This window comes from Astyanax mexicanus, chromosome 8 (assembly GCF_023375975.1).
Source record: "Astyanax mexicanus isolate ESR-SI-001 chromosome 8, AstMex3_surface, whole genome shotgun sequence".
Classification (NCBI taxonomy): Eukaryota; Metazoa; Chordata; class Actinopteri; order Characiformes; family Acestrorhamphidae; genus Astyanax; species Astyanax mexicanus.
Window position 1 is genome coordinate 6,867,932 of NC_064415.1, and position 26,628 is coordinate 6,894,559.

Consider the following 26,628-nt stretch of genomic DNA (forward strand, 5'->3'; position numbering starts at 1 on the left):
CAGACGCCACATAGCCCCCCCCTCAAGGGTCAGCCGTCCCGGCGACCCCACAAACCCAGCATAACCCCGTGAACAACAAAACACTGTTTTTTTTTTCTTTTACAATTACTCACAGACAAAGTCATTAAGGCGGGCGGGCGGCCTCCTTACTCGCGGCAGCCTGGAGGGGCCGGGCACAGCGCCGCCTGCCAGCGGCTCCGAAGAGCCAGAGTTCGGGCCAGGCTCAGGTGCAGGGCCGGCGGGCTCCGCGCCGCCGTCCCCAGTGTCCATCAGCTTCGGCCTATATGGGGCCAGCCTGTCCCGGTGCACAATCATAGTGCGTCTGCCCCACCGGATCCTATAAACGACCTCCCCAAGTCTGGATAGCACCCGGCATGGACCCACCCAGGCCGACTGAAGTTTCGGGCACAGTCCCTTTTTACGCTGCGGGTTGTACAGCCAAACCCTCGCCCCCGCCTCCAACGGGTCCCCGAAGCAGCGCGTATCATACGCGCGCTTCTGCTTCTGTCCGGCAGCCGACTGGTTCGAGCGTGCAAGCCCGTGCGCTAAGTCCAGCGAAGACAGAAGGCCCGAAACGAAAGCGGGCGTGTCCTTAGCGTCCCCACCCCCGTCAGGAGGCGCCCCGAAGGCCAGAGCCACCGGCGTCCGCAGCTCGCGACCAAACATAAGCAGCGCCGGCGTAAATCCTGTCGTCTCCTGCACGGCCGAGCGGCAGGCCAGCAGCACGACCGGTAGATGTTTGTCCCAGTCGCGCTGGCCTTTGCTCGACACCATGGCCAACTGCGCTGCCAGCGTGCGGTTAAACCGCTCCACCAGCCCGTCACTCTGCGGATGAAGGGGCGTCGTCCTGGTCTTGTGGATGCCCAAAATGCGGCAGACCTCCGCCATGACCTCCGACTCGAAGTTCCTCCCCTGGTCGCTATGCAGCTCCTCCGGAACCCCGAATCTACAAAAGAACTCCCGCACCAGGACATCCGCAGTAGTGACCGCCCCTTGGTCCGGCACCGCGTAGGCCTCCGGCCACTTTGTAAAGTAATCCATCGCCACTAAGACATAGCGGTTCCCAGAGTCCGTCACCGGGAAGGGGCCCAACACATCCACGGCCACCCGCTCCATCGGGCCGCCGCACTGATAGGGGTGAAGTGGGGCGCGGGGCGCCCTCGCGGGGCCTTTCTTGGCGGCGCACACGTCACAGCAGTGCACGAATAGCTCCACATCAGTCCTGCACCCAGGCCAATAAAAGCGTTGTCTCAGGCGCTTCAGGGTTTTGGTAACGCCAAAGTGCCCAGCCCCAGGCGACCCATGGACTCCCCGTAGGACCGAATCCCTAAGCGCCCGCGGTATCACCACCCGAAACACGCGCTGCCCGTTCGCCGGATCCTCCCAGGTATGACACAGCACGCCATCAGACAAGCTAAAGCTAGCCCAGTTGGAGCGTAGCGCTTTAGCGACCGGACCCAACGGCACCACCTCCTCCCACGACGGCGTGACATTCGCCTCGAGCGCGTGTACGGCCCACATTAAGTCGCGATCCGCCCGTTGCGCATCTCGTATCTGTTCCACGGACACCTGCGCCACCACTACACCGCCGGTCACATCCGCTGAGACTGCAGCGCAATGAGCAGTCTCAGCGGATTTCTCCTCCGCACGAGCTCAATGCTTACAGTCCACGGCCACACACGGCCGGCGCGACAAAGCGTCCGCGTTACCATGGCTACGGCCCGGTCGGTGCACAACCTCGAAGCTAAACTCCTGGAGTCTAGATATCCAGCGCGCGAGCTGGCCCTCGGGCTCGCGGAAACGCATGAGCCACTGAAGCGAGGCGTGGTCGGTGCGCAGCAGAAACGGGACCCCATACACATACGGTCGGAAATGCTTAAGGCCCTCGACCACCGCGAGTAGCTCCCGGCGCGTCACGCAATAGTTACGCTCCGCCTTGTCTAGGCGGCGACTATAGTATGCTATTACGCGCTCCGAGCCGTCCTGAACCTGTGATAGAACCGCTCCGAGGCCACGGTCGCTCGCATCAGTATCCACAATGAAGCTTCCCGACATATTCGGATACGCAAGAACGGGAGCATTGCATAGACGGCTTTTTAGCTCCCCGAACGCTCGCTCCGCCTCGTCAGACCAACGGAATGTCACACCCGGTCTAGTTAAATTGTGAAGCGGTGCCGCCACGTCCGCGAACCCCCTGATAAACCGCCTGTAATACGACGCGAGCCCCACAAAACTACGAACCATTTTCGCGTTACGTGGGACAGGCCAGTCACGGACAGCCTCCGTCTTTTTAGGGTCGGTTTCCACACCAGCACCGCTCACTACATGGCCCAGAAAATTCACGCGCTGCCTCAGCAGGTTACACTTTGCCGGGTTGAGCTTCAGGTTAGCCGCCTGAATCGCGCCGAGCACCACCTCGAGGTGAGAGAGCGCGGAGTCGAAGTCGGTCCCGTGCGCCATGACGTCATCCAGGTAAACAACGCAGCACGAACGCGGGATCCCGCTTAACACGCGCTCCATAAGACGCTCGAAAGTAGCCGGCGAGTTACACAACCCAAACGGGAGCACCGTGAAATGCCATAGAGCCGAGCCGAGCGAGAAAGCGGTCTTCTCCCTATCCCCTTCAGCTAGGGGCACCTGCCAATACCCGCTCCTCAAATCTAGCGAGCTGAACCAGGCCGAGCCCGATAGCTGATCTAGCGTATCGTCGATCCTGGGAAGCGGATAAGAGTCGAGCTTCGTGACGGCGTTAAGTCGGCGATAATCAACGCAAAAACGCCAGCTCCCGTCCTTCTTTTTTGCAAGGACCACCGGGGCCGACCACGGGCTGCTCGAAGGCTCAATAACGCCCGCACTCGCCATCTCACGGACTAACTGCTCAGCCGCTACGCGTTTCGCTAATGCCAGACGGTGCGGTCTCAGCCTGATGGGCTGGGCGTCACCTGTGTTTATAGAATGAAATGCAAGGCTAGTCCTAGTACACTCACGCTCAGACACAGCGAAGCTAGCGCGAAAACGCTCAATCAGGTCGCGTAAGCGCAGTTGTTGGGGCTCTGATAAGCCCACACAACTGCGCTCCAGCATCTCTTCAATCGGATCGATAATTAACCCCTCATCTAACGGACCCTCGAACATAACGTGCACCGAATCACACGCATCCCCCCCCAACGGCTCACTTACCCCGCACTCGTCATGTTCCTCTACGGGGAGTCCAGTCACCAGAACCGAGCCCTGTGCACAATCAATGATGGCACCAACGCGTGCGAGCAGGTCCTTGCCCAGAATGCACGGATCGTTGATGTGCCCAACCCAGAACTCCTGCTGAAAGGGGCCCTTGCCAACATCAACAGTCAGCTCCGTTAATCCCAGGAGAGCGATAGGATCTCCGGTGGCCGAAGAGAGAGCGATGCGCCGGCTGCAGTCCATCCCAAGCTCGCCTGCCACATCCATCGCGAGCTCAGGCTTTATCAGCGAGACTGACGAGCCCGTGTCCACCAGCGCGTCCACCGTTACTCCATTCAGCGTGCACTTCAGAAAATAGCCGCCGGGTCCGACAGCTCCGTGATCAGGTCCCGAGGGTAATCCTAGAATCCCTGGGGCCACCGTAACCCTCACTTGGTGGTCCCAGCACCGTTTCCCCGACCGGCCGCACTGCGCTCGCTTGTGGCCACGCCCCCCGCAATGCCAGCACTCCAGTTGTGCCTCAGGCCGGCTCCGCCTCCATCTCGGTGGATCATGGGCTCCGGGCGACGCCCCCCATGGTTCCGGATGGCTGGACAGGATGAGTTCGGACCGCTCAGCCACCTCCACCGCGGCCTCCAGGGTCTGTGGGTCGGCCAGTCTCACATGTTTGCGCAGCTCGCCTGGCTCTAGGGCGCGCAGGAAATTATCCAGCGCGAGACTTCTCTGAGCCGCTCGCGGAAATGCCGGGTACGCTTGGCGGGTTAGCAGAGCCATCTCAGATGCCAGCACGCCCAAAGTCTCTCCCCGCTGCCGGCGCCGGTCCGCCACTAGCATTTTGGCGGCCGCCTCGGAAGGTTGACGGCTGAAACGGGTTCTCAGCGCCCGTGTCAAGTCAGACAGCTCGCAGCGGCACTCCGCGGGGAGCTCGATCAGCACCCTCAGTGCGTCTCCCTGCAGCGCCAGACAGAGGTTGGCCGCCGTCTCAGCATCCGTCCAGTCAGCAGCCGTCCAGTCAGCGCTGCCGTCATAGCATGCCAGGCGGGGATGAGCCGTCAAGCTCGCCGTCAGCGCGCCGTCCATTCTGGGAGCCAGCGCCGCCGTCTCCACGCCATCCGCTCCGCGAGCCGGCGCTGACGTCATCGCGCCGTCCACTCCGTGAGCCGGTGCCGCCGTCCTCGCGCCATCCGCTCCGCGGGCTCGACCTTCGGACAGCCTGCTGGCGCCGTCAGGTCTGGGTCCGCTCCGCTGGTGAGTCTTGCCCCTCGTCCGCTGGTCCGCCGTTATCCTCTTCAGCCGTTCGATTTCCCCTGCCAGCATCTCCATATCATCCAGCAGGGCCGCTTCTGACACCAAATGTGGCGTGGAAGAGGAAGGAGGACCCGTGAGACTCATGACAAGTACTCAAAGCTCTTTATTTGAACTGGCTTGCCACTCGCTTACAGCCTTTAACAAGGCTAGGAGAGCGAAACCCAACTGCCACACACAGCACAAACACAGCCAGGTCACTAAACCCCCTACTAAGCTACATTATGGTGAGTGCCCTAACTGGCACTCATCTGCATGGCCCCTCCCCATAACCTAGGCAACGGGGGAGGGACCAACCACGTAGCCTGGCACACAGCACACAAGAGGCCACATACGCACAGAACAGACACACACAGAGGCGGGCACACAGAGACAGGCACACACAGGCATACAGCAGCCACACACACACACACACAGACGCCACAGTATGTCACGCATAGACTGTCACTGAGAGGTGTGTGGAAGATAGGCTGTTGGCAGACAAAGCTCAAACTTAGCGCCCTTGGAAGCAGAAGGAGGTATGAAGAGACAAATTGTGCATTAATTCAAATGAGTGATTTATTTCATTTAAGACAAAGAGAAATGGTTATTATTATTTTATTTTCAGTAGGAACTGTAACTCATAATAACTTAAAAGGTTAAATTCATGTGGAAGTTTGCTAAGACTTACTCATTTAAAAGTTTAAATACTGTTCTATTCATTATCTGTGAAATATGGTACTATGGCATTTGTGTTTTGTATCTATTATGTAGTTTTCACGGTGTCAAAACGTCTGTGGTGAGAAGAGGAGAGAAATAAAGTTGCACCAGTAGAAGCTCCGAGCATTGTCTTGTGATTAATCCAAGTGGGCCGCTACACTGCTCCTAGTGCTCTGAAAACCAGAACTAATAGTAATAATTAGACAAATTAGATCCTCTGTTCTGAGCTTTCAGCTCCCACTTTATTATTTATAAGATATATCCCACAACATTACAAGATTACAGGAATACAATCTGAGTACATTACAAATAAAATCAAATTAATACAGAGAACTGTGTAGAGTTAAATGATAAAATGCTCAAATAAATCAACTCAACATAGAATCACATATATTAGATTAATTAGTATAAAACTGCTGTAACACAAAAACCTTATATCTACTGTATCTTATGTTTATACTTTTATAGCTGTTGATCTTCATACTGTGTCAATATTTTCTGATAATAGGGCAAATAGAAATGTTTACCTTACCTTTTGCTGTAAAGTTGCTACTTTACACCAAAGAGATATAAAGTTTTTATGTGACAGCAATAATAGAGTATATTAAATTTAAGCTACAATCAACAGTGCAATATTGTAAAACTGTGTTCATAGTGTAAGTTAATGTGTGTAGAGTACAGTAAGTTAAATGTATATTTTCTTTTATATTTTACTATATGTTGTATATATTGTGTTCCTTCTGCATACTAAGTAGGATCATGCACCCAGGTTTTTACTCACCTGTACACCTGTACTTATGTGATGTGACAATAAATCTGATTTTATTTGATTTGAATTATGTTCACAATATCTCCCAGCACTATTATAACTTTATTTGATCAGCTCTACAGTCTAGATTCTGCAGTTCTTATCTGATATCATCCAGCTCTTCTCTTTGTTCTTGCTGATCTATTTAGCTGAAAGTGAAAGATTTACTGATGTGTCGGGGCTCAACAAAAACCCAGCGTAGAGCGGCTGATTGAAGGTGGTCTGGACTCTGTGGATGAGGGTCATGGTATCAGAGATGCTGTAGAAGGACAGAGTTCCTGCCCTGTGATCCAAATACACTCCTACTCTAGAGGAGACGGGGGCTCTGGAGATTACAGTAGCTTCATTATTGTATCCGAAAGTGTAACTGGAGGAATCACAGAGCAATCTCCAAGACTGATTATTAAATCCAAATAAACTCTCCATGCCTGATCCCTTCCTGGAGATGCTTTTATAAGACACTGCTATACCAACCCCTCCATCTCCTCTCCACTCAACCTCCCAGTAGCAGCGTCCACTCACACTCTCTCTACACAGAACCTGAGGCCATCTATCAAATCTGTCTGGATGATCAGGACATGGCTGGACTGTGGTGCTGCGGGTCACCACTGTGTTCCTCTCAGACAGGAGGAGGTATTTATTTGCTGTGTTTGGATCCAGTGTGAGCTGACAGGAATCTGAAAGGGAGAGAAAAACAATCAGCTTTTAGAAAACAATCTAAAAACAGCCCCTAAAACTGGAATAATGAGAGAAGATACTGGAAGCATCTACAAAAAGTGTTTGATTATGTGAATAAAATATTCATTCTTATTATCAATTTTTGTATATCTTTTGTTCGCAGGTGTTAAGTGTGTGTTTTCTAATTCTTTGTGCCTAAATTAATAGAAAAAGGTTATTATTCCCCATAAACTTTACTTTTGTGGTCAGCACAATGACATCTGAAACTGATCTACTTTTTTGTAAAATTTGTAAAATATTAATTTCTGAGTATAATGTTGACTTCCAAAAGCTTCTGGAACTGTGAGAGCTATCAAGAAGTTGCTAGAACTGTCCAAAATTGTAAAGAACTTTCTATAACTTTCTGGGACTGTCCCACTTTTAAATTACACTAAATTACAATTTTACATATATTTGTTGTTCCCAGTTGGTAAGTGTATTTTTTAATTAATTAATAGAAAAGATTATTAATCTGATTATTATTATTTAACTTTTCTTGAGAGGTCAGCACAATAATATCTTAAATGTATCTTTTTTATGAATATTGGTGAAATATATAGAGCTGAGTATAATGAAGACTTCCATAAGCTTCTGTAACTGTGAGAACTATAAAGAAGTTTCTAGAACTGTGCAAAATTGTATAGAACTTTCAAGAGTTTTCTGGGACTGTCCAGAAGTTTACATATCATTATAAATACAGTTTAATATCTTAAATTATCTATTTAATTATATGTTCTGCTGAGTTATTGAACTTGTTTACAGCACAAGTTAATTTGGATTAAGATATCACCAGGTTGCAGATATTTAGCAGACGGATTTCTCTACATCTGTGGCCTGTTTATAAAGACAATTAAAAAGTACTCTGTGATTGCCATCTCAATAAATTCACAGAGAATTTAGAGCTAATTCAGAGGAGCAAGGCGAGAACTTTCAACATGACATATTAAACTCTGAAATACGATAGGCCATTATCACAAAATCAAAGGTCATGTGAAATGTTTTTTTTTTTTTATTACGTTTATACGTAAGCAGTTGAATTATTACAGTTATTTATTGAACAATTATGTTTATCAGTTATTTATTGAACTAAGGAACGGCTTTATTCCAGAAGCTGTAATAAACCTGAAAACCAAGATCTGAACTGAAAAAAAGATTTGAAGCCTAAAAAAAAGGATTGTTTAATTTTTTTTTTAAACTATTCCTGAATTGAATCTTATATTTATATTTATATTGAATCACTTATATTTATTTTGAATATATTTTTGTATTTTTCAAAGTGCAAGCTTAATACTTAAAGTTTTAGTTTCAATTTTTTTTTTTCAAATTGACAAAACTTTTGTCCCTAATTTGGCTCCATAACAGTGTAGTATGCATTGACAGTATATATTAACTGGACCAAGCCATTCCGCTGATTTCAGTGGAGCCAGGTGAGGCCAATCGTGTCACTTCCTTATAGGAGCTGCACAGAACTATTCACTCCTCAGTGAGAAAAGCTCCATTCCGTCCCAGAATGGAGCTTTTATTGAACAGCAGATATAAACTAGAATTACTGATAATATCAATATCAGTCCACGGATTTACTGAAGAATATTCATAGTTTGGCTATATAACAAGCATTTAGAAACTCAGTAATAAGAATAATAAATGTGTAATATAAATTACAGTTATATCTACACATTATAATTCTTACTTCTATTTACTACTATATTTCTATCTACAATGTATTATCACTGTTAGTAGTAGTATTATATTTGCATAATAAGAGGTTACTTTGACCCGGCTCCGTACTTTTGAATTATAAGGAGCAACTTCTCCAAACATTACAGCACGGTATTTTGGGTCGCTGTCTTTTTACATCATCGTTAGCATAGTTGTATTAAAATGTTATTTTCTAAAGCTATGAACAGATTATTAATCTTATGGATCAAATGACAGAAAATTTGTTCTTTGTAAAAAAGAACATGGGCCGTGTCATAATCAAAAACGGCTTGGAAATACATTTATAATTGGTTCAAAGACACCCCGAAATGAATGGAAGTGAATGGACAGCTTCGCTCAAATGGTCCTCTCATCTCTTAGCAGCACACTTCCGGTGGCACGTTTTGGAAGGGAAAAGCTGAATTCTAGATAGACTGATAGCTGTTTAAACCAATTATAATTCAGTTAACATGTAAAAGCCTGTGGTGTTTTTATTTATTTATTTTTACATATACCCAAGTCTAAACTACTTCACATTTTATTAGTTTATCATCAACCAGAAACCAGAAAATAATTTGTAATTAATAATAATAATTAATGAATAATTATTAATAATTTTCTTTGTCCTTGAGCAGTTGATATATAAACTGTGCCTTTTACACTGTGTAAATTTAGTATTAATGGGTGTGTAAGACATTTTAGAAATTTAATTAGTTTAATATTATAACAAACCTGTTTGGGTTATACCCATATTATGGGGGTGGTCTTTGACCAGTTGTAGTATTTCTCAAGCTAACAACGAATTTATGTATATAAAAAAAATATTTTATTCTTAAAATTCACAGCAAATTATTGTAAATAACATGTACAACACATTCATCAAAATATCAGTTTATTTTACTCTCAGCGAAAGCATGAGAGCGAACCCCCATCCATCTCAACACACACACACACACACACTCACTCACTCACTCACTCACTTTCCTTGCCCGTTCCTTTGTTGCAGGATGGCGTGAATGCTGAATTTAATGAAAATGTACTATTTACAGCTCTGTAAATCTTAAAATCCTTAAAAAAACTGTTTGCGACAGTGTGGGCGGAAGTACACCTTGGCATTACCTACCCGTTCTGTTCCCCTGCTGTACCGGTGAGTTCAGAAAGTACCAGATAAAAACAGATTATAAGTAAATCAGTGGGTATTTCTGTTTTGTAAGGAGCTTAAAATGTTAATAAGAGAGTTAAAAGGTTATTAAAACATCCAGAGTGTAAATATGTGAGGTATAAGTTGAGTTAAAGTGTTTGTTTTAACTGCTAAAGCTGTAGGCTAGCAGGCGTAAGCTAGCAGCGATTAGCATTTGCGATTAGCATTAGCGATCGGGTTAAATGTGTAAATATATCATGTTCAGTGTAAAATATGGCCGGTTTTAAGCTCAGTTTGCAGTAAATTGCCCCAAACTGAAATCTACATTTTAGTCTCTGGGGCTTGTAAAAGTGTAACCCCTGGGAGACTAACAGCCAGAGCAACACAAAAAAGAACACTTAAGGATAACCAGGGTAAGACCCAAAAAATGAGAACCCACTCGGATCAGAGTATTTTCTTGAAAATTTATTAGACAATAGAAACCACATTTCCCATTATCTCTTAGTTAGCACTTGGAATCACGTTACATGCAGTCACCGGGCACCAACCGCCGTCCCCACTGTATACTGCCGTCACACATGCCGGCCATCCAGCGCGAGTACTTCTTCTCTCACCCCAAACACACTCACAGCGTTGCCATCCGCAATCCCATGTGTTTCTACCGCTGCTTTCGGGAGGACCCCGGCTCTGCTCCGGAAGGACCCACCGCTGCCCCTTTTAACGCCAGCCCAAATTACAACTCCAGTGAGCATGCGCAAACGTTCCTTCACTGGTCACCCGGGCTACAATCTACCCCCTCCAAATGAATCGGCGACCCGACGATTCAAACTAAATCTCGCCCATTGGCCCAGTCTCTACTTCAGTCCCCCTCTCTTCACCCGGGATGACAGATCTAGGCAGATGGAAAGGATTAGAATGATGTCCTGCAGTAGCCCGAGTAGACCTACGGACTGGCATACCCCTAAAGGTAAGATCTAGTTCCTCCTGCACAGGAGTTGAAGGGAGAGCACCTGTCTCTTCTGTCTCATCCTCCAAAAAACAATACCCCCCCCCCTTCCAACTCCCCCTCTGAATTCTCCTCTTCAGGAGTAGGAACCTCAGCTTCACTGGACCCACCTAATATACCCTCATCTTGCTGACCACAACCCTCAGGTATTGCCCTTAACTCTGTTCGATGGACTTGTCGAACTGGTCCCTCTGCATTAGCTGGGGTAACTGAATAGACTGCACCCTGACCTTTAACCACTTGATATACACGAGGATCCCAGTAGTCCTGTATCTTAGCCCGCCCCTTTGCATGATTTCGCAAATATACCAACTGACCTTCCTCAAGTCCCTGATCATTGGCCCGCTCATTGTGCCTCTGATTACGCTTGACTGCCTGTTCTTCCATTCGCTGCCTCACATGCTCATAAACCACCTGTAAACTGGCTTGATGGTCTTGAACCCAGTCCTCTACTGGTTCCGTCTCCTCCATATTACTCCCAAGCAAAAAGTCCACCGGCAACCGGGGTTCACAGCCAAACATTAAATAATAAGGTGCCATCCCTGTAGTCTGATGGGGGGTTGTATTATAGGCATATGTCAACTGAGATAAGTGACGGGGCCAGTGTCTCTTTTCAGCTGGAGGTAAAGTTCGAAGCAGGTCATGCAAGGTGCGATTGAACCTCTCGCACTGACCATTACCCTGAGGCCGATAGGGGGTGGTTCTACTCTTGTGAATGCCATATATCTTACAAAGTTGCTGAATTAATGAACTTTCAAAATTCCTCCCCTGATCTGAATGTATGCGACTGGGAGGGCCAAAACGATGGAACCACTGCTGAACTAAAACCTGAGCCACAGTGCTAGCCTTCTGATTTCTAGTAGGTATGGCCTGAGAATATTTAGAAAAAACATCCGTTAACACCAACACATTCTCTCGCCCATCACTAGCTGGCTCCAAAACCGTGAAATCTATTGCCAATATCTCATGAGGTCGAGATGCCTGTAATGTGCCCTGGTAAGCTCGTACCTTCGGCTGCACTGCCTTCCCCAGAATACATCTCTCGCACCGTTGGCACCACTGTTCCACGTGTCTGGCCATCCTGGGCCAGAAACAGCGACCTCTAAGCAGCTGAAGTGTCCGATCAATGCCCTGATGCCCATGGTTATCATGCACACTTTGCAAAACCTCTTCTCGTAGACAGGTCGGCACCACCAACTGGTAAATTTCCTTACCACCCCCTGAAAGGTGTGACCTCCGCCATAACACCCTCTCTCTCTCCACCAGTCGCTCCCAATGTCGCAATAGCTCCCTACTCTCCTGTAAAAACTCTCCCCTCTCACCCGCTCCAGGCCACTTACCCCGCCTCAGGAATTCCTTTATGGGCTTAATACTTGGATCCCCATCCTGCAAACAAGCGAGGTCTGCCATAGAACGACCCGGAAGAGCTAAAATTTCCCTGCACTGCACCTCAAAACATTGAAGCAGATCCTCCTGAGGTCTCCCTACCAACCCAACAGGCATCGTCGTACTTAGGCTACACTGGTCCACATACTGTCTAGAAAGGGCATCTGCATTTCCGTTCTTACGGCCAGGACGGTACTTCACCTCAAAATTAAAAGAAGCCAACTGGGACACCCAACGCTGCTCCACTGCCCCCAACTTCGCTGTCTGAATGTAGCATAATGGGTTATTATCGGTGAAAAGGGTAAACGAATTCCCCAATAAATACTCCCTGAACTTTTCTGTGACGGCCCATTTAACTGCAAGTAGCTCAAGTTTCATGGAGCTGTAATTATCCATGTTTTTCTCAGTTGGCCTTAAACTCCTGCTAGCATAGGCAATTGGTTTAACTCTACCCCCTTGCTCTTGCGACAGGACTGCACCCAACCCCCCATGACTAGCATCCACTTCAACAATAAAAGGTTTCTGAAAATCTGCGTATGCTAGTACTGGACTACCAATAAGTCTATGTTTCAGCTCTTGAAAAGCAGACTCACAGGTTCCATCCCATACTGAGGACAAAGGCACAGGGGGAGTCTTACCTCTTTTCTTTGGAGTACATAACTGGCCCACTAGCCGATGTAATGGGGCGGCCAATTTAGCAAAGTTCTCCACAAATCGCCGATAATAACTTGCGAACCCCAAAAAAGAACGCAACTCAGCAAGGTGCACCGGCCGTCTCCAATCCCGTACCACTCCTACCTTGTCTGGATCAGCGGACACACCTTCAGCAGAAACCACATGCCCCAAGTACTTCACCTGACTCTGAAAAAAACGACATTTGGAAAGTTTAACCTTTAGATCTTGACACTGCAACCGGGAAAAAACTTCTCCTAATCTTTCTATATGTTGTTCAATGGTAGAGGAAAAAACAATGACATCATCCAAATATAATAAAACAGACTGATGTCGCTGATCACCAAACATGCGTTCCATCAACCGCTGAAATGTTGCAGGAGCATTACATAACCCGAACGGCATGCGGTTAAACTCAAAAAGGCCAAAGGGAGTACAAAAAGCGGTTTTGGATTTGTCCTTCTCAGACATTGGTACCTGATTATAGCCACTTGCCAGGTCAAGCGTAGAAAACCACCTGGCCCCCGACAAGGCATCTAAAGATTCTTCAATTCGCGGGAGGGGGTAGGCGTCGCAACGTGTCTTAGCATTCAGTTGTCTATAGTCTACACATAGGCGAATACTGCCATCTTTTTTTGGCACAAGCACAATAGGAGAGGAATAAGGACTACAGCTTTCTCTTACTATCCCAGCATCAAGCAGTTGTTTAATATGTGCCCTCACTACTTCATACTGGGAGGGAGGCAAGCGGCGATATGGCTGTCGTACAGGAACATCATCTACCAGCGAAATATCATGTGTAATCAGCTTAGTACAACCCAGATCACTTTCGTGCTGGGAAAAAATAGAACTATATTTACAGAAAAGAGCTTTAGCCTGCACAACCTGAGAGGGTGTAAGTGTTGAAAACTCCACAGCCCCCAATAAATCCTCCCCCCCATTTACAATAGAGGCCTCCTGTACAGACATCATAACTTCCCCATTGCTAGAGAATGTCTCCTGAGACCTGATAAGTGACCCACAAGCAGAACCAAAAATCAATGCCTGCACCACACCCACCACATGTCGTGGGGGCAACCACACATCACTGTTACTTACATTAGTAATAGGAGCAAACAAAGTGCCTAACTCTGCTTGAACCAAACTTGGGGATAATAGCAACCCCTCGGGGAGACAACCATCCTCAGGCCTCATTGGCTCCAACAGAAACTCTTTTAAATACGTCTGAGGGCACGTGACTGGGACCATGGTCAGGGTACCTGCAGAAATACGAATAGGCAACGATCCTTGAACTCGAACACGAAAAGGCTGAGGGGCATTTAGGATCGCCTCAGTCTTCTCACACTGACGAAGGGCACGTTGAAACGCCAAGGGTGCCGATTTCACTGGGGGGGCATAGAAGAGGTTTGCACCAAAACACTCAAATAAGGCACAATAACACGCACTAAGAACATTCATGCCCAATATGCCGGGAACATCTAATTTACGACTACAACTGGGGTCAGCGGGATCCTTCACAACTAACACGCCCTTTTTTGGAATAAATGAGTCCAAAATACTTACATCTACTTCAAAATAGCCCACATATGGTATCCCCAAGCCATTAGCAGCCTTCAGTCCTAACCAATCACATGTTCGAATGGGCACTTGTGAAAAATACTTCGAAAAAAAACTCTCAGTAATGGTGGTAACCATAGACCCAGTATCTATCAAACATGGGACCCACACATTATTCATTTTCACATTTAAAATAGGACAACCTCCCACCAATTGGTCATAGTTTGAGTGAGGAACAGCAGTAGAGCCTAACAAATCATTCCCCAGCGTGTGGCTCTGCACGCTGGGAGCGACTAGTTTCCCGACTGGCTACCAGAAAGAGAGCTACCTGTGGAAGGGGGCGAATTCTCAGGCATAACAGAAACTTGGCAATAGCGAGCTATATGGCCAGGCAAATTACAGCGATTACAAATAGGTTGGCCATCTGGCGCCCTCCTAAACCGACGAGAGCCAATAGAACTAGAGGCTCTCGTAGGTATACCAGGAGGACCCAAGTGTTTTAACAGCAAGTCTAACTGAGCTTGTTGCTTCAGAACCATCTCTTTCAATTCCATCAATTCAGGTGATTGTTTTGTTGTACCTACCGCCCCTTGGCTAGTAAACTGCTGTTCACATACCACTCCAACCTGTGACCTTCGATCCCGACCTGGTTGACCCTCTTCCACCCACTGTAGCGCCTCTTGTCGTACCTCTAAAATAGACAAATCAGGGTTAGTTCGCACCAAGCGTTTTAACTCCCTACGCAATGTAGGGTCTCTAGCATTTTCACAGAATTGATCTCTGATTACCCGGTCGGGATCTGACAAAGAATGACCCTTACAATTTTTTATTTTTTCCATTAATTCCATCAGTGCATGAGAAAATTCATATAAGGATTCACCTTCTTTCTGTTTACGATCAAAGAATTTCTGCTGCCAGTACACATAAGACTTGGTACACCCAAAAACTTCACAAAGCACTTGTATAATCCGTAAAGGATTCTCTCTTACCTCTTGGGCACGATATTTAATTTCATTACGTGCCTGACCTTCTAAATGATCATATAAAAACATTGCCTTATCAAATTCAGACAAGTACCGGGATCGTATGCAACCTTGGGCCTCCTCTATCCACTCCTCCACAGTCAATGCCCCTGCCCCCATTAAACCTGAAAATCTGGGGCATTTACGTTCCCTAGGGAGGTACACAAACTGCTCCCTTCTTGGTACTGACTCCAGTCCACTGCCACCCGCACTGTCTAAAGTAGACAATGGCCTTGGTCCCTCTGCCTCTTCCTCCATCAGGCCTGCAGATTGCTGTGAGGCCGAGGGTTCAGGTTCCATGTTTGTAGTAGTCGATCCTCCGCTGCCAATTGCTGTTCTTATCCTAATATTCAACACCTATACTCAGATCTGGGCTGCTCACCCCCCCAAAAAAAGAGAGAAAAGAAGAGAAAAAAAAACGAAAGAAAATATATACAGACAAAACTATCAGTTTCCAATAATCAACTATACCAATAAAAAATAACTATATTGGTCCACCCTGCCGACTACGCCAAAATGTAACCCCTGGGAGACTAACAGCCAGAGCAACACAAAAAAGAACACTTAAGGATAACCAGGGTAAGACCCAAAAAATGAGAACCCACTCGGATCAGAGTATTTTCTTGAAAATTTATTAGACAATAGAAACCACATTTCCCATTATCTCTTAGTTAGCACTTGGAATCACGTTACATGCAGTCACCGGGCACCAACCGCCGTCCCCACTGTATACTGCCGTCACACATGCCGGCCATCCAGCGCGAGTACTTCTTCTCTCACCCCAAACACACTCACAGCGTTGCCATCCGCAATCCCATGTGTTTCTACCGCTGCTTTCGGGAGGACCCCGGCTCTGCTCCGGAAGGACCCACCGCTGCCCCTTTTAACGCCAGCCCAAATTACAACTCCAGTGAGCATGCGCAAACGTTCCTTCACTGGTCACCCGGGCTACAAAAGCTTTTACTGATACTGTGTTTTTGTTTTAATATTATTTCATGCTGTGCTTGTTTGGTGGTGAGGGCTAACAGTGCTACTCTGTAAACACGCTGTTTTATCAGTTGAAGACACAGAAGAAATGTCTTGTTTTAGTCATGATTACAATAAAATAAACATTTCATGCTAAAAGAGACAAATTGATGATGGTTGTAATTATTTTTGTGTGCTTTTTACTTTGTAATAGAAAAAGTACGACAGTGCTGTATAGATTTATTACACTCTGCAACAAAATCTCAATCCTACCTTGTGGAGCTTTAAGTACAAACATTTTTGAATACTTTAATACTTCTACTTAAGTATAATGCTTAAAGAACACCTCAACTTCTACTCAAGTCACTTTTTGACAGACTACTTGTACTTGTAAGTCTGTATCTCTAGTACTTTATACATATCTGTTCACACCATCATGCAGCTATAGCAACTTTGGACTCATGTTTCTGCTGCCTGTCTACTCCCTCTTTTCCTGTATTTATCTTGGTACCTATTTTATTCTGTTTTATTTTATCTTATATTTTTCTATTTTAACAATTGGTCTTTGTGTGTCAATCCTTGAATTCTATTAAAGTATACATGTTAGTTTAAACTCTGTGTAATTGTACATTGTGGTGTTATTTCTGAGAGTGTGTGAGAATGAAAGGGCTAGAGAGAAAGAGAAAAAGAGAAAGGGTTGGACTTACACTCCAGGAAATCTTTTCAGCTTTGAGGTTCAGGAGGAAGAATGATCTGTACTATAGAAACTACAGAAAAATGTACACAGTTACAACACTGAGCTTCTATTCCCTCTCTACATTTACTACATCTGATACTGGATTTTATTAACCTGTAGAGTCATAATCTACCCTGCAGTGGACTTATTACAATAAAATTACACTTTATCATATAACCTTGTTTTAACCACTCCAGTGCAGAAACTACTGACCACTTCATCATGATATAGGTAAGAACCTACAGTGCATTCTGGACATCTTCATCCCTCCAATAAAAAAAAAAATCTAAAATTGTTTTCACTTTGTCATTATGAGGTACTGAGCGCAGAATATTGGATTTATGGGTTTCTTATTTTAGATATTTACACTTGTAGTAACATTTACAGTATTTAATATACCTGCAGCTGATGCCTTCTCAAATTCCTTTTTCCAGAATTTGTCTAGTTTTCCTCTCAGCTGAGAAACAGACTTCATAACAACTTCAAAAGTGTTGAGAGGACTGAGAGTAAAAGCAGGTGATGCTGAAGGTCCAGGAGGAGCTGAGAGAGTCTGAAAATTCTACATGTAGAAAAACAAACACATAATACCACTTGAACAGTTCCTAAATCATATTTACAATGAATTAAAGCAGGTAAAATGGCCTAAATCTGATATTTTTGACATTCGTGATTCAGATTAATTATGTATGAGACCGTGTGAAAGGCAATAAAAAGTCTTATGACTTGGTTTAAACTAAATGAAAAGGTACATATTACACCTGTTCTGATTTAGCTGAATACAGCCAACAGATGGCGCTGCTGCAGCATTAAACAAAAATAAAAAACAACAGAAAAGATGAAGGATAAACATAAAGAGTAGGGCGTGGCCAAATGACATTCCTCTTTTTACAGTAAGCTGAAACGCTTTCCCTGATAAGCTCAGCTTTCAGTCACAAGTGAAACCAAAACTTCACGTGAAGCATTCACATTGCTCTTTAGCGCATGAGCATCAGTTTAAGAACAGTTCAGACTAATATCAGATATAGATCACATTTAAAAGATGGTGTAAACAGTCTAAAATAAACTTTGTATTTGGGGAGAAAAACAGAGTCTGTTACCTGGAGGAAATGGATGTGATCCTCTGTGAATGAAAGCTTCTCCAGATCAGCATCTCTCCTCTTCAGCTCTGTGATCTCCTGCTCCAGTCTCTTCAGACGTTCTTCAGCTCGACTCACTGCAGCTTTCTCCTGATCTCTGATCATCTGCCTCACCTCAGAGCGTCTTCTCTCAATGGAGAGGATCATCTCAGTGAAGATCTTCTCACTGTCCTCCACTGCTGTCTGAGCAGAGCGCTGGTAGTGGAATCACAGAGAGAGGAGAATGTTAGGAGCAGTTTATTCAAATAAGTGGAAAAACTACCTCTGTGTAAAAAAGATATATTTTTGGATTTAGTATAATTAAGCAATAGAACACGAAAGGGAGTGTGTTATCGCGAAATAACATCACGGCCGTAATGTTATTTTGCGATAACACACGACCTCGAGTGTTCTATTGCTTTTATAAAACAGTTTATTTTTTTACTAAATAAATAAAGAAAATAAATCAAAGAACTTTACGAAATTCAGTTTGAATATGCTTTAATATGGACTGAGCCTTCTGCCAAAAAGTAGTTCCACCACAACTTAACTACATACAGTGTATGGTTCAGGCAGACTAACACCACGAAAGTTAGCTTGAAAGCAAAATTGGGAATAGTGAAGATGGTAACGTTAGGAGCGTGAAATAACGCTAATACTCTCCTCTCCTGCTCTGTGGAGTCGTCTTCAGGTGAAAGCCGCGAATTTTAGCATTTCTGCTTATTTTCCTGGATGGTGTTGTTTTTAGCTAGCCGACTGGACTGTGGTTAGGTTAGCGTAGCTTGCTTTAGCTCAGCATTAACTTAGCTTAGCCTAGCCTGGCTGGTTAGCGTTCTGGCTGTAAGACGGCAGTAACCGAGCGATTTTCGCTCCCTTTTTTCCACGAAAGACGAGCCAACGCTGCGGGCGAGCGTGCCGCGGCTGAGCGCTAGTCTGTGCTAAGCTAACGCTGCTGCGGGTGTCCTGTGTATATACGCCGTTACTCGGCAACGCGTCGGCGGAGAGATACAAGTTTAGTGCGAGAAGGCCGTGATGTTATCACGAAATATCATCACGGCTAGATCACTTCTCAACCAATCAGATTGTGAGGTCGGAACTAACTGTTGTATAAATTAACATATTACACACAGAGGAATGTTTCACTTTCACATTAAAATGTTTTAAATAACTTCTTTACTGTTAATTTACATGTATTTGCATGCATGAAATGAAAAGTAAATCACCAGCAGAGAGCACTAATCGTCTTTTGTATTGGCTTATTATTTTGACACTTTAAGCACCGTCCAGGCCCAACACTGAATCACAAACTGTCACTTTGCTATTGATTTTTTTCATTTTGTTTTAATTTTAATTCTGTCAGAAATGCTACCTAATGCAAGGACAAATAAATAAAAACGTTACCATTGCATTTTGATTATAGTTTTGACATTTATTATGCAGTTCATCAAAACTGACACAACAGATTGGATAAATGCCAGAAATTGGAGAAACTGAAGTGAAAATAAAAAGTAATGTTTCTCAAAGAGATCTTTTCTTTTTTCTTTTTCGATTTTATCATTTTACTTATTTTTAAAAAGAACCTTGTGAGTCTCCACAGCTTCTATTAACTCCTGAAGCTCCTTTTCTCTCTCCTGCATTCTCTCCTTGTATTTCCTCTGTGTTTCCACCACCTGCTTCTGCAAATAGACCAGCCAACAAAACACAATAATTAAAAAAATCAAATGCCATATGTCATGGGACAGGTGTTGGAAATGGGTCCTATAATTTTTGCGTCTCCCATGGAAGCTAAAGAACACTGCACTGACCTGTAGAGTATGTGGGTGGGGTCTCCTTTATTGAATGTTAAAGTGAATTTTGAGTCACTTGTATGTTTACATTAGCAAGTATAGCCAGACACTGCCGGTCACAATCATTACCACCCACTCTGCTGTCCCCTGTGGGCGGTAATTCCTTCTGTAGACCTGTTTGTACAGGATAGGTTTTACATGGGGAGTTGAGGAAATGTACAGTTGCAAGAAAAAGTATGTGAACCCTTTGGGATTACTTGGTCATTAAATGTGTTTTGATCTTCATCTAAGTCACAACAATAGACAAACACAGTCTGCTTAAACTAATACCACACAGAAAATTATGTTTGCATGGTTTTATTGAATACAACATCTTAACATTCACAGAGCAGGGTGGAAAAAAGTAAGTGAACCCTTAGGCTAAAGACGTTTCTAAGAACTAATTAGAGCCAGGATGTGATGAGATTGAATGTGTTGGTTAAAGCTGCCCTTCCCTATAAAAACACACATCAGTTTTGAGTTTGCTGTTCTTAAGAAGCATTGCTTGATGTGAATCATGTCTCGCACAAAAGAGCTCTCAGAAGACCTACGCTCAAGAATCGTTGACCTTCATAAAGCTGGAAAGGTTTACAAAAATATTTCTAAAAGCCTTGATGTTCATGTGTTCACAGTGTGCTATTAATTTAAGCAGACTGTGTTTGTCTATTGTTGTGACTTAGATGAAGATCACAACACATTTAATGACCAATTCATGCAAAAATCCAAGTTATACCAAAGGGTTTACATACTTTTTCTTGCAACTGTATGTTAACTATAGATCATCAGGAAAACAAATAAACCATCAGTATAAATGACTGAGATTGGAAGTAACTACTCGATTTACACAAACACCTCACAGCTTTTAAAGGTCTAAATGTTTCCAAGCTGTCAGCTTAGGTATCAGGACAATTTTAAATACTGCTGTACCATGACTTTGGGCATGACAGTATATATCAATATGACCATTTTCATTACATTACATTACATTTGGCAGACACTTTTGTCCAAAGAAATAGTGGTCTCCATCGAGGGGGTTGATGTGGAGACAGTAAAGACCTACAAGTACCTTGGTCTGCAGCTGGACGACAAACTGGACTGGTCAACAAATACAGACACCCTGTACAGGAAGGGACAGAGCCGGCTCTATTTCCTGAGGAGACTGCGGTCCTTTAACATCTGTAAGAAGTTTCTGCAGATGTTCTACCAGTCAATCGTGGCCAGCATTCTCTTCTACACTGTGGTGTGCTGGGGAGGCAACATGAAGAGGCCGGGGCAGTGGTTGGAGTGGAGCTGGACACTCTGGTTACAATAGCTGAGAGGAGGACTTTGGATAAACTGCTTTCTATCATGAACAATGATAGTCACCCACTTCACACCACCATAAAAAGCAGAGGAGTGTGTTCAGTGGCAGTCTGCTGTCACAGAGCTGCACAACAGACAGACTCAGAAAATCTATTTATATTAACACTTCCCCAACCTCACTTACATTCAAGTACACTTTACTTTGGGTATTCACATATTCACATTCTCTTTTTAGAACTACATTTGTGACAGATGCATATTTATATTACATTACTATGTCACATCAGTCACTTTCATAATCAATGTCATTGCACTTTGCTCTGTTAATTACTGAATTATGTAATGACCATTAGCAACATCTACTGCACTGCTCCGTTTACAGATATACCTTTACCTTGTATAGTACGTTTTTTATAGCCTTATATATTTTCTATTCTTCTTTGTTCTTCTTATGTTTGAATATGTTTCTTATTGTATTGTATTGTTGCTGCTGGATGCCTAAATTTCCTTCGGGATAAAAAAGTATCTATCTATCTATCTGTCTGTCTGTCTATCTATCTATCATCTAGTAAAGTACAAAATTAATAGAAGTGAAATTCTGTGTTTATCGCAAAGTGGATGTATAATAACTAAGTTTTGGGAGTGATCCACGCCCTCACTCCTCCCACTTCCTTCCCTATTTAAACTTCCTCTCTACCTGCTCATTGAACAAACCTCGCATGTGGTGTTAGCTCCTGCTCCTTACCTGGTCCACTATGGTTCTGCACCTGTCTGTCTCCTGCGACCAGCTGCTCCCATCCACCCTAGCTCCTCCACTGCCACTGCTCTAGGCTGCCTTCCCTGGTAGTGGTTTTATCTTGTCTCGCCTGCTGTGGCTGTCGTCTCCTCGACCTGGTCTGGCAACTCCCGTGCGGTCTCCTCGACCTGGTCTGGCAACTCCCGTGCGGTCTCCTCGGGCCTTAAGCGGTCTCTCCGCGTTCTCTCTCTCTCTGCCACCTTCCCGACGCTGCTGCTGCTACTAGTCCTCTCTTGCTTCCTTCGTGAGGCCTCCAAGCGACCTTGTCGTCCGCGGCGGTCTCTCTCTCTCAGCGGAATTTCTGCAAATGTGTTTAGCGCCTCTCTCTCTTTCTTTCTCTCTCTGCCGCTACCGGCGCCTCTTTTTCTGTTTCCCCTTCCAACCTGCGTTTTTTTTCCGCCCGACCCGCTGGCCGGGTATGGCTCCGCCTTCCTACAGCCTCACTGGGCGGTTCTCGAGCGTAGCCACACCTCTCTCTCTCTCTCTCCTGAGCGAAATCCATAGTTCAGTGAAATTCCTGCATATGAGTTCAGCGCCTCTCTCTCTCTCTCTCAGCGTCTTCTTTCTCTCTCTGCCTCTACCGGCGCCCACGCCGTTACCGCTGCCGGCGCCCACGCTGCTCCCGCGGCCCATTCTTTCCTGTTTCCCCTTCCAACCTGCGTTTTTTCCACCCGACCCGCTGGCCGGGTGTGGCTCCGCCTCACTGGGCGGTACTCGAGCATGGCCACTGTGACATTCCTGTTGCTGATTTTGGCGCCGCCTGCTGGTCCCATGCTGCTAGTTTCAGTGTAGAAGACTGCATGTCGGGAGACCCCCAGCTGCCCGATATATCCCTGCCATGGGCCGGCTTGCTGATGGCCCGGAACTGACGTTCCTGTGAATGCTGACCTCATTTCGGACTTGTAGACAATTATCCAACGTGGTGTCTATCCTTTGAGCGGGACAGGGTGCGTAGGTCGCATGTGCTCCCTGCTTCCGTCATAATCCTCCTCATCATGATCTTAATCATTTTCGCCATCATTATAATTATCATGCCATCATATTCGTCTTTGCCATCAGCATCTTCACCTTTGTAATCGTTGCCACCATATCTCTGCCACCATCGCTGCTCTGTCTACTATATTGTGCCATTGTCGTCACCACGATCCTTGGCACCCTCATCATCCTCACCTCCATCATCACCATCGCAGTCGTCATCACAATCACACCCTCATCACCTTCATCCCCTTTGTTGTCATGACACAATCTCTGCCTTCATCACTATTACCATTGCCTTCATCATCCCTGCCATCACCAGCATGGCCATCTTCACCATCGTCGTCATCGCCACCGTGTTTGCATCACCTTCATCATCACCACCATAGTCGTCATCTTCGTGGCAGTCTTCATCGTTTGCATCACCTTCATCATCACCACCATAGTAGTCATCTTCATGGCAGTCTTCGTCATCATCACCTCCATCTCTGCCCACATCACCATCATCGCTGCCATCTTCTCACCTGCATCTTCATCACTTTCACCTGCTTCGCCTGCATCGTCGCCTTTGTCATCGCCATTGTCTTGAGCATAATCTCGCTCTCATAATCTGGCCCTCTTTATAGCCATCGTCATCATCACCGCCATCTCCGCCTGCATCACCTTCATCACCGCCGTAGTCTTCATCACCATTGCCATTGTCTCTGCCTACATCACCGCCTTCATCTTCATCGCCGCCATCTTCTCACCTGCATATTCGTTGCTTTCTCCTTCTTCGCTCTCATCAACGCCATGCTGAGCATCATCTCGTCCTCATCGTGGCCATCTTCACCTTTGTCGTCTCCGCCTCCTTCTCTGTCTGCATCGCCTTCATCGTCGCTGCCATAGTTATCATTGTGGCTATCATCGTCATTGTAGTAGCCATCTTCATCCTCATCATTGCCGCAATCTCTGCCTACATCACCATCATCGCCGCGATCTTCTTGCCTACGTCTTCGTCTTCTTCGTCTTCGTCGCCATCGTCTTGGGCATCACCTTGCCCTCGCTATGGCCATCTTCGCCCCCATAGTCATCATCGCCACCATCTCTGCCTGCATCACCTTCATCATCTCTGCCACAGTTGTCATGGCCATCCTCATTGTCGCCGTCTGTCTGTCATCGCCATCGTCATCGCTGCGATCTTCTCGCCTACGTCTTCATCTTCTTCGCCTTCGTTGTCATCGTCTTGGGCATCATCTTGCCCTCACTTTGGCCATCTTCACCACCATCGGCATCATTGCCACCATCTCTGCCTATGTCATCGCCATCATCGCCGCAACTTCATAGCTTTCACTTTCACCACCCGCATAATCGCCAACATCTGGGACATAATCTTGCCCTTTTCATTCCATTCTTTCGCTGCCATCATAACAATCACCCTCACCATACTAACCTTCGTCACCATCGTCGTCACCGCCACCATCGTCTTCGCCTCCTTACCCATCTTTGCTACACCAGTCTGTCTGTCCTCCCTGCCCATCCTCCCTGCTCATCCTCAATCCTCCCTACGCCAGTCCGTCTGTCCTCCCTGCCCATCCTCCATCCTCCCAACGCCAGTCAGTCTGTCCTCCCTGCCCATCCTCCCTACGCCAGTCCGTCTGTCCTCCCTGCCCATCCCCCATTCTTCCAACGCCAGTCCGTCTGCCCTCCCTGCCCATCCTCCATCCTCCCGACGCCAGTCCGTCTGTCCTCCCTGCCCATCCTCCTAACATTGGTCCCGAGGCCCACCCTCCCCTTTTTCCCGTGCAACCCGCGTTTTCCGCCCGGCCCGCTGGCGGGCTGTGGCTCCGCCTCCTTGCAGTCTCATAGGGCATTGCTCAGGCGTGGCCACTCATTTCCTCTCCCATTCCTCAGTCTGTCTGTCCTCCCTACTCTTTTTCCATCTCCCGTTGCTGCCATCTTCCCACTCCTTCTTCCCATTCCATCGCCTCAGTCTTCCCACTCCGTCTTCCCACTCCGCCTTCCCACTCCATCGCCCCCATCTTCCCACTCCGTCTTCCCACTCCGTCTTCCCACTCCATCGCCCAGTCTTCCCACTCCGCCTTCCCACTCCATCGCCCCCATCTTCCCACTCAGTCTTCCCACTCCGTCTTCCCACTTCATCGCCCTGTCTTCCCACTCTCTACCCCAACCCCCCCATCCCCCCCCCCCCCGCTTCTGTTGGACTGCAGGAGCACCCCTTCTACCTTACCCGATCGCTCCTGCTACGCAGGTGGGTCGGTGGCTGCTTTTGGGGCCTTTAAACTACATGTACAACATGTGCATCATTCCACTAAGTCGCTCAACACTACCTTTCCACTTTAACCGATTTCTGCCTCCAAGGACCTCACCCTCCATGCTGTCATTCCAGTACATTCCAATACTCGAATAGGCTGGCAGCACCTTTAAACACCTTACTTAATTATTCCCTACCTTTCTTTCGTTTGACTTCCACACTGCCTTCCCCATGCATCGGTTCATCCTCTGGCTTTCTCAAAGACTACAAGGTCGGACTTCCAACACTCAGTTGCTGGAGTTCCCAAGCCTTTCACAGTCAGACCTCTTCTTAAATCCTTGCTGTGGTCGAAAGTTCTGATTTAATTTTTGGGGCTTAGGCTTCACGCTTTACAGCGAAGGTGCCCCGAACTCCACCCCAATACTCTGAGTTTGCTCCCCCTCTTTTTTTTTTCTCTGCCCAGTCAAGGGCGTGGGTCAATACTAGCAAAGTGGAGTTATGTATCATAACTAAGTTTTGGGAGTGATCCACGCCCTCACTCCTCCCACTTCCTTCCCGCCACTTCCTCTCTACCTGCTCATTGAACAAACCTCACACCCACCTCCTCCCCATCTTCCTCCTTATTTAATTTTATTCTCTTCTCGTGTTTCTTTTCATGTGAGGGGGGGCTTCGGCTTCACGCTTTACAGCGAAGGTGCCCCGAACTCCACCCCAATACTCTGAGTTCACTCCCCGTCTTTTCTTCTTCTCTGCCCAGTCAAGGGCGTGGGTCAATACTAGCAAACCACACCTCACATCTCAACAAGTAGGTAAAGAAGAGTACTTTACTTGTATTTTTTACCTGTTTCTCAGATCTTTCTGCTGCAAGTGACACTGTATTGTGTCCTCTATGGTCATTCATAGTACACAGCTTGCAGATACACTGCTGGTCGGTGCGACAGTAAACCTCCAGCAGTTTATTGTGCTGAAAGCAGATCTGCTCCTGCAGTCGTCTGGAGGCTTTGACCAGCTTGTGCTTCTTAAAGGCTGGAGATTGGTAGTGAGGCTGGAGGTGAGCTTCACAGAAAGAGGCCAGACACACCAGGCAGGACTGGACGGCTTTGTGTTTTCTCCCAGTACAGGAATCACACTCCACATCTTCAGGATCAGCAGAAGAGGGATCAGGAGGAGCAGCCTGGAGTCTCGTCTTCTTCAGTTTCTCCACCACCTCAGCCAGCATGATGTTTTTACTCAAGGCAGGTCTTGAGGTGAAGGTGTGTCTGCAGTTAGGGCAGCTGTAGATCTCCTTCTGATCCTCCTCATCCCAGCACTTGTTAATACACGGCATACAGAAACTGTGTCCACAGGAAATAGTAACTGGATTCTTCAGGAGATCCAGGCAAATTGGACAGCTGAACTCATCCTGAGCCTGCCATTCTGCCATTTTACAGTGTGAAGATCTTGTTTCTCTGTTGGAGATAAGTG

The 26,628-nt window shown here is 46.3% G+C and overlaps 1 long non-coding RNA gene and 1 pseudogene across 1 annotated transcript; one reads left to right on the forward strand and one right to left on the reverse strand.

Annotated features, from left to right (window-relative positions):
- The first annotated feature begins 4,925 nt into the window (after nucleotides 1-4,925).
- Nucleotides 4,926-5,310, forward strand: LOC125803840 (uncharacterized). Its single transcript, XR_007440182.1, has 2 exons — nucleotides 4,926-5,006; nucleotides 5,242-5,310. It is a non-coding gene; the product is annotated as an uncharacterized LOC125803840 (long non-coding RNA).
- A 623-nt stretch (nucleotides 5,311-5,933) lies between these two features.
- On the reverse strand, nucleotides 5,934-26,587 carry LOC125803954 (E3 ubiquitin-protein ligase TRIM16-like; annotated as a pseudogene).
- Between the last annotated feature and the right edge of the window lie 41 nt (nucleotides 26,588-26,628).